We start from the raw sequence: 7,623 nt of genomic DNA on the forward strand, positions 1-7,623 counted from the left end.
AAGTTTCCATGATTCACTCCAAGCTACTCCAATCACTACATAGCACTTAAGACATTCAGTTTGCAATATGATTGTTTGGCTTTTATTAGAGGAATAATAAAAATAAAGATACATTATTAAAACTACTTCAAAACCTGTATTTGAATCCCTTTGCTTTCCTCTCTTTTGGGGGGAATGTGCTTCTACCATATTTTTCAGAATTTTTGAGAATTAATATACTCTTTACCAAGTTGGTGTTCCACAATATTTGTCCAGTGACTCTGTAGATAAAGAATGCTGGCAGATCTGGCAAAACTTGCCAGATGAGAGTATTGTCTTTCACAAAGTGAACACTGGAGCTTGAGCTCTTGTCAGCAACACTGCTTTTTGATATGTGCCACACCATGAGAACGCATTGCCCTGATGAAATCCTGTGTCTGGGAAGTTAGGTAATAGTTCTGGGTGGGGTTTGCCAACGTCTATTTAGTTGCAAGCATTGGAGTAAAGTGTAATGCTGGCCTGTTGAAGAAACAGAAGAGTTATAATATGGGGACAAAACCCTTTTACTTTCTGATATTGGGAACCCTCATAGCATATCATATTTATACACCACTCCCAGATAATGTTGAGGAACCATGGAAAACAATGCTGTTAACTGCTCTTTTGAAAACGGCATCGTATTTGGTAAGTGAAAATATTTATGAACTAGTAGAGGCAAGTTTTCTAGAATTCTAGTTTAAGTGGGGTTTTTTTGTTTCAAGTTTAATGTGCCCTTGGCTTTCTATTATCAAATTCTGCATGCTTCTTTATTATATCTCTAAATAACCTCAAAACAGACCACTAAAAAAATGACCAAGGTGGCATTCACATTATATTTCTAAAATGATTCATTCCAATAGCAGTAAAATAAAAAAAATAAAAAAATATAATAAAAAAAGAGTGACCATTTTTTGATGCACTTTTTTCTACTTTTGTGTGATTTAAAATTTCATTAAAAATTTAGAAGTCATGTTTGAGCTACTCTGTGGTGAACCATGACATTTAGCATTAATTGGATTTGGATTATATAATATACGCATGGAAACAGGTTTTCATAAAAACACACTATAGATTGGCTGACTGAAAAATGCTTAATGAAATGTTCCATCCTGGGGAGTGTTTATAAAAGTAATAAAAGACATATATTCTTATCTTCCTTCCGTTTTCATTTAAAACAGCATTAAAAGTATTTATTCAATTGTAGTTTTTACAAGTTTCACTTATTTACATATCCTTTAGATGTTTCACATCTTCACATATAAATTGTCTTCATTCTGTTACATACTGCCTAGGATTCATTAAGTGTATAAACCATAGTTTATTTAACTAGGCCTATTTAGGTGAAAACTTTTGTGCTTTTAAACAATAAAATGATAATACATGAATGACATTTGGGGGCTGTGTTTTATCTATGATAAATCCATGAAGTGGAATTGTTGAGTCCGTTGTATTTTGCTAATTACTGCAAAATCACCCTGTGACAGTGGACCTCTACCAATAAGGTATGAAAATATCTGTATCCTGTGAACTTCGCATTGAAGTGTGTTGTTAGTTTCCTGGTATTGGTTTTTCTAATATAAGTGGTAAACTGTACCATAGTCCAATTTTATTTTGTGTTTCTCTTATAAATTAATGTTTGAGAATCTTTTATGTTTAAGAGTTATTGGTATTTCTTTTCTTTGAACTATCTGATAGACTCTTTGCCCTAATTTTTTTTTTCATTTTTCTTATTGGGGATTTGGGGGATGAGAACAGCACGGGGGTTGGGGGAAGGGGAACAGATAAGTTGCTGTTCTTTTGTTCTTCAGTCTAGTTGTGGAGAATGTTGCTTCACTGGCCCAAGTTGGCACCATCATTGCGCTCTTCCCGGGCAAGGCAGATCAGTCGCCAGCTTCTGGAGGGCCGCTCATGGCAGCCCAGCTCCAAGCTGAGCTGTTGTTCAGTATGTTAGCTGCAGAGTGCAGTGTCACTGGCCCTCATATGTGGGATCCGAACTGCGGTCCTCTGGCGTCCCAAGCCAGCTCTTAACCAATGCGCCACTTGGCCGGCCCTGCCCTAATTTTTAATTGGGTTTTTCTTCTAGTTTTTCTATACTAGGAAGATTATGCTTGTCTGAAAGTAACTGCAAAAGTTGTTCCCAGTTTGTCTTTCACCTTTAATATAATAAATTGGCCATGATGAAGTATTTTTATTATTCTTTATTTTTTTAATTATAATGGATCACTGTTTAAATCATATCTTCTAGACTTTGATAAATAGTTAGAAAGGTTATGGAAGAATTCATCCATAATCCCTTCCACTATTTTCATGGTTTCCTTTATACATTTAGATTTTTCTTCTAATTGGAAATTATTTTAATAAATAAGGAGAACTATTGATTGAACTTTACTTTTTCCAGTTTGCTAGCCCAACACCATTTCTTTTAAAATTCTTAGTGATTTCAGATCAGCATAAATGATTCATGCAAGTCAGGCTTCTAAGAAGGAGCCAAAAGGAAATGTCTCTTACATTATCTATCAACATCTATTGGATAAAGATAGGCACAGTGAGTAGAGGTGCCATACTCTCAGAAAAAGGGTGGAGGGGCATTCAATAGCAAGGAGCCACATCAGGTGGCCAACATGCACAGCAGGTGGCCCATAGTGAGAAGGAAAAAGAATGACAATCTGAAGCAGCGCGCGCGTGCACACACACACACACACACACACACACACACGCACAAACCTAGGAAATGGTCACAAGAGCCTACCATGAACCCAAATTTGGAATTGTTTTCTTATATTTAAAGATTCGCTTGCATTTAAAGGCATATTTACCCACCCAGGGAATGTCTGTGGCTTCTAAACTTTCCACTGTGATAAAGGTCCCAATATTGTTCAGGGGAAAACTATTGGAATTTAAATAGTAACCAATATCTAGATTTTCTGTAATTCTAATAGATACTAATGATTAATTATGTTTACAGTAGCAAATCAAGGCTCTTCTTAAGCGTTTAGGAAAACATTTTCGTTTGGATTTATATGATTCTTGCCAAATTCATCTCAGCTTCTCAGCAACTGTCTCATTCTTTCCAACAATCTTGGAATCTGCTTACAAGGTTGGAATATCAACTTTTGTTACTTCTCACACTATGGTCACTGAATAATTTAAACTGAATAGAGAGGCTACAAACTTTATGTACCCTATCTAGGTAAAATAGCGTGACCAAATAAAGTATAATTCATGAAATGTACTATTATTGGATATTGGAGAACAAGAAAGCCACCTAATAAACCTACCTTTATTGCTGTAAAAAAATACTAAACCTGCTGAATCAGGACTACACCTGCTGTAAATCAATGCAGCACATCACAGTAGCCATCCAAAGTTCAGACAATTTATGGATCTCACGCCCCAGCATTTATCACTGGCAGGATGACCAGTTTTATGAAGAAAGAAAGCAAGAGCGGTTAAAGACTGGGAAGGGGACAATTTGTCTGCTAACTTCATGCCAGAACACTAAAGCTATTCCTCAGGGAGCTCTTAGACTTCGCCTAAGAGGCTCAGAAAACAGAAAGTTTCCTTCCCACAGTTAAGCTTTCAACCTGAGTTATACACATTCTGACAATTAATTTTGTGAACTTGACACCTTGCAGTTACATTGGCAGCAGTGAACAAACAGCTCAGTAAGGTTTCATAACCTTGGTGTATCAGTGTCTCACAGTTGTGTTCATGTTGATGTGTGACAGTGTCTTGCTGAGTGGCATTCATGATTGTTTCTGCATGTTTTTGTGTGCCCTTGGAGAATGTCTGAGCTTGAATTAGAACAACAAACAAACATTAAATTTCTTGTTAAACTTGTCAAGAGTGGAAGTGAAATCAGGGATATGTTACTCCAAGTGTACAGGGATAATGCCATGAAGAAAACAGCAGTTTACAAATGGGTTATACGTTTTTCTGAGGAGAGAGAATGCATCACTGATGAAGAAAGGTCAGGGTGGCCAGTAATGAGCAGAAGTGAAGAAAACATTGCAAAAATTTGTTGAACTGTGCATCAAAATCATCAGCTGACTGTGAGAAGCATAGCAGACAAAGTAAATATCGAAACAGAAATAGGAAAATTTAACTGAAAATCTTGGCATGAGAAAGGAGTGTGCAAAAATGGTCCCAAGGGAGCTCACCAATGAACAAAAGCAAATGAGAGTCAAAGTTTGCCAAGACCTCTGGACATGCAAGCAGGTGTTTTGGGCTGTGTTAACATTAGTAATGAAACATGGATGCACCAATATGACCCTGAAACAGTGTCAAAGTGCACAATAGAAATAGTCAATTCTCCATGACCAAAAATCTGTCAGTCCAAACCAAGAGTCAAATGATATTGCTAACCTTTTTTTATATCAGAGGGATTATTCATTATGAATGTGTACCAACTGGACAAGCAGTTAACTAAATTTACTGTTTAGAAGTGCTGAAAAGGCTGTGTGAAAAAGTTACACAAAAGCGACCTGAACTTTCACCAACAATTCATGACTCTTGCATCACAAAAATACACCAGCCCCACACAGCACTCTCTGTGAGGGAGTTTTTAACCAGTAACAAATAACTGTATTGGAACACCCTCCCTACTCACCTAATCTGGCCCCCGATGACTTCTTTCTTTACCCGAATATAAAGGAAATATTGAAAGGAAGACATTAGATGACATTCAGAACATCAAGAATAATACTATGACAGCTCTGATGGCCATTCCAGAAAAAGAGTCCCAAAATTATTTTGAAGGGTAGACTAGGCACTGGCATTGGTGCATAACTTCCCAAGAGTACTTTGAAGGTGACTTTAGTGATATTCAGCAATGAATACACCACTTTTTCTAGAATTAGTTCGCGAACTTAATTGTCAGACCGCATACTGCTACTACTGTTTGCCAAGTGTGGGGATGCTTGCACAAGGCAAAAAAAATGTCATATGTCTTTATCTTTGCAACTGCCAGCTTTGTTGCTGTTTTTACAGGTGCACTGGTATTCATAATAAAGGCTAGCATGTACATTCCACATGGACACATCATGATAGTCTGTCCCCTGATTTTGCACCTATAGCATCCAAGATGGGCATATCAAAGTGCATATCAGAGCTGGCTACATATTTTGTAGCACCCAGGGAAAAATAGAAATATGAGACCCCTTGTTCAAAGGGCAGGGAAAAAAGTGCAGTTAAAGATATCAAAACATAAGACCTTTTTCTATAAGAACATTTTATTACTTAAGAAATATAATTAGGGGTATTAGGAGTAGTGAATAACAACATAAAGTTACAAATTATATGTTGATACAATTTTATATAATACAATTAAGAATAATAATGTAGTAATGTAATGTTACGATTGATTGTAAGGTTTTTATGACTTGCTTTTCTGTAAATTCATTCATTAGGTCATCAAAATCTATACTTTTAGCAACTTCATTTTCAATTCACATAATTGAAAGTGAAATCAGTTGCTCTTGGCAAATGTAAGATTGCAATTAATTTTTAGTAATCTTTAATTTTGAGAAGGGTTATTCTGCCAATGCAACTGTTGGTAGAGCTGGGAAGAGTATTTTATAGATGGCGACAACACTGAGACACATTTCTGATCAATTAGTTCAAAATATAAATTTCATACATCTAGAAATGATTATTCTTGCATGGATGAAATGATTCATTTGTATGGAGTTAAATATTTTTCTAAAAATATTTTATACATAATAAATTATTATTTTTCATTATATTATATAAAATTATATCACCATACAATTTTGCAATTTGTAGCTTAATGTTGTTATTCACTACTACTAATACCCCTATTATATTTCATAAGTAATAAAATGTTGTTAAAGAAAAAAGCTTTATGGTTTCATATCTCTAACTGCATTTTTTCTAAAAGATTTAACTCTCCATAAAATCAGTTTCATGTATGGCTGAATTTAATTTTAAATGAATATTTATTTATACAATGAAATGTTAATGTTTCATCTGACATTACCAATAACTTGCTGAAGTTGTATAAGAAACTGAAAGAGGCATCATGATTTGCATACAATTCATTTTTTTAAAATGAATATTTTTTAGTATTTATTTTTCAATTACAGTTGACATTCACTGTTATTTTACATCAGTTTCAGGTGTACAGAATAGTTATTAGACATTTATATAATTTACAAAGTGATCCCCCATAAGTTTAGTATCCACCTGGCACCACACAGTTATTCCAATATTACTGACTATATTCCCTGTGCATTACTTTACATCCCCATGACTATTTTGTAACTACCAATTGGTACTTTTTAATCCTTTTATCTCTTTCACTCAGCCTCCCAAAACCCTTCCCATCTGGCAAAAATCAGTTTTGTGTCACTGAGTCTGTTTCTGTTTTGTTTGTTTGTTTATTTTGTTCTTTAGATTCCACATATAAATGAGACCATATGGTATTTGTCTTCCTCTGTCTGACTTATTTCACTTAGCATAATACCCTCTTCAATTAAAAAGAAAAAATAATTTTAAATTGCCTTTCTCATTAATAATTGGTTCATCCAAAGCTTCCTATGAAGATAATGGTATTTTCTAACAAATACAGAAATCTTTAAATTTATTTTCTATTTCAAAGCTTAAGGTTAGTTGCTTTGCAATGTTGCAAGTTTTTAAAACCAAGACTAACTTCCTTGAAGAATCCTCATAACTTATGTTATCCTTTGTTACAATGTCTCTGTGTATACTTTTATTTTGTAATCATTTGCTGACAGTTTAACTGGTTGAATACCCACAGTTCTCAGAAAGGAGATTTAATATTTGTGGCGTCTGAGGATGAATGGAGCCAGCCAGTTTCCCATGACAATCCCTATGCTGTGCCCTAGCAGAGCCTCTCCTTTCTCCCAAGTCCCAGCTCCAACCTTGGCCAACTTCTCTGGGCCCCACTGTGCCCTGGACTGCCCTATTTGCACACTTGCACACACGCTGGGCCTATTGATCTGAGCACACAATGCCTGATGTCCATTGTCCCTGCAGGCCTGAGCATCGAAGGTGATGTTCTTTCATTTATTTCTGATATTAGTAAATTGCATCTTCTCTCTTTTATTTTTTCCTGAGTCATCTGACTAGAGGTTGATCAATTTTATGGTTTCTGTTCAAAGAATCGATGTTCAGTTTTATCGATTTTTCATTTTATTAATTTTCTTTAGTTTTTCCTTCCTCCATACTTTGGGTTTAATTTGCTCTTCTATTTCTAAGTTGTTAATAAGGGAAGCTTAGAACTCTTGCCTTAGACCTTTCTTCTCTTCTAGTGTATGCATTTAAAGCTATACATTTCCTTCCAATCAATACTTCATCTTCACTCTACACATTTTGATATGCTATGCTTTCATTTTTATTTGGTTCAAAATATTTTTTTTCAGTTTCCTCAGTGATATCTCTTCCTTGACCAATGAGTTATTTAGAAGTATGTTGCTTAATTTCCAAATATTTGGGCATTTCCCATAAATCATTATGACCCTGATTTTCATTTTAATTATATTATGAACAGAAAACATACTCTATATGATTTCAATCCTTTTTTTTAATTAAAGTTTATTAGCAATTGTTAGCAAAGTTGCATAG

Source organism: Hipposideros armiger, unplaced genomic scaffold (assembly GCF_001890085.2).
Source record: "Hipposideros armiger isolate ML-2016 unplaced genomic scaffold, ASM189008v1 scaffold_2310, whole genome shotgun sequence".
Taxonomy (NCBI): Eukaryota; Metazoa; Chordata; class Mammalia; order Chiroptera; family Hipposideridae; genus Hipposideros; species Hipposideros armiger.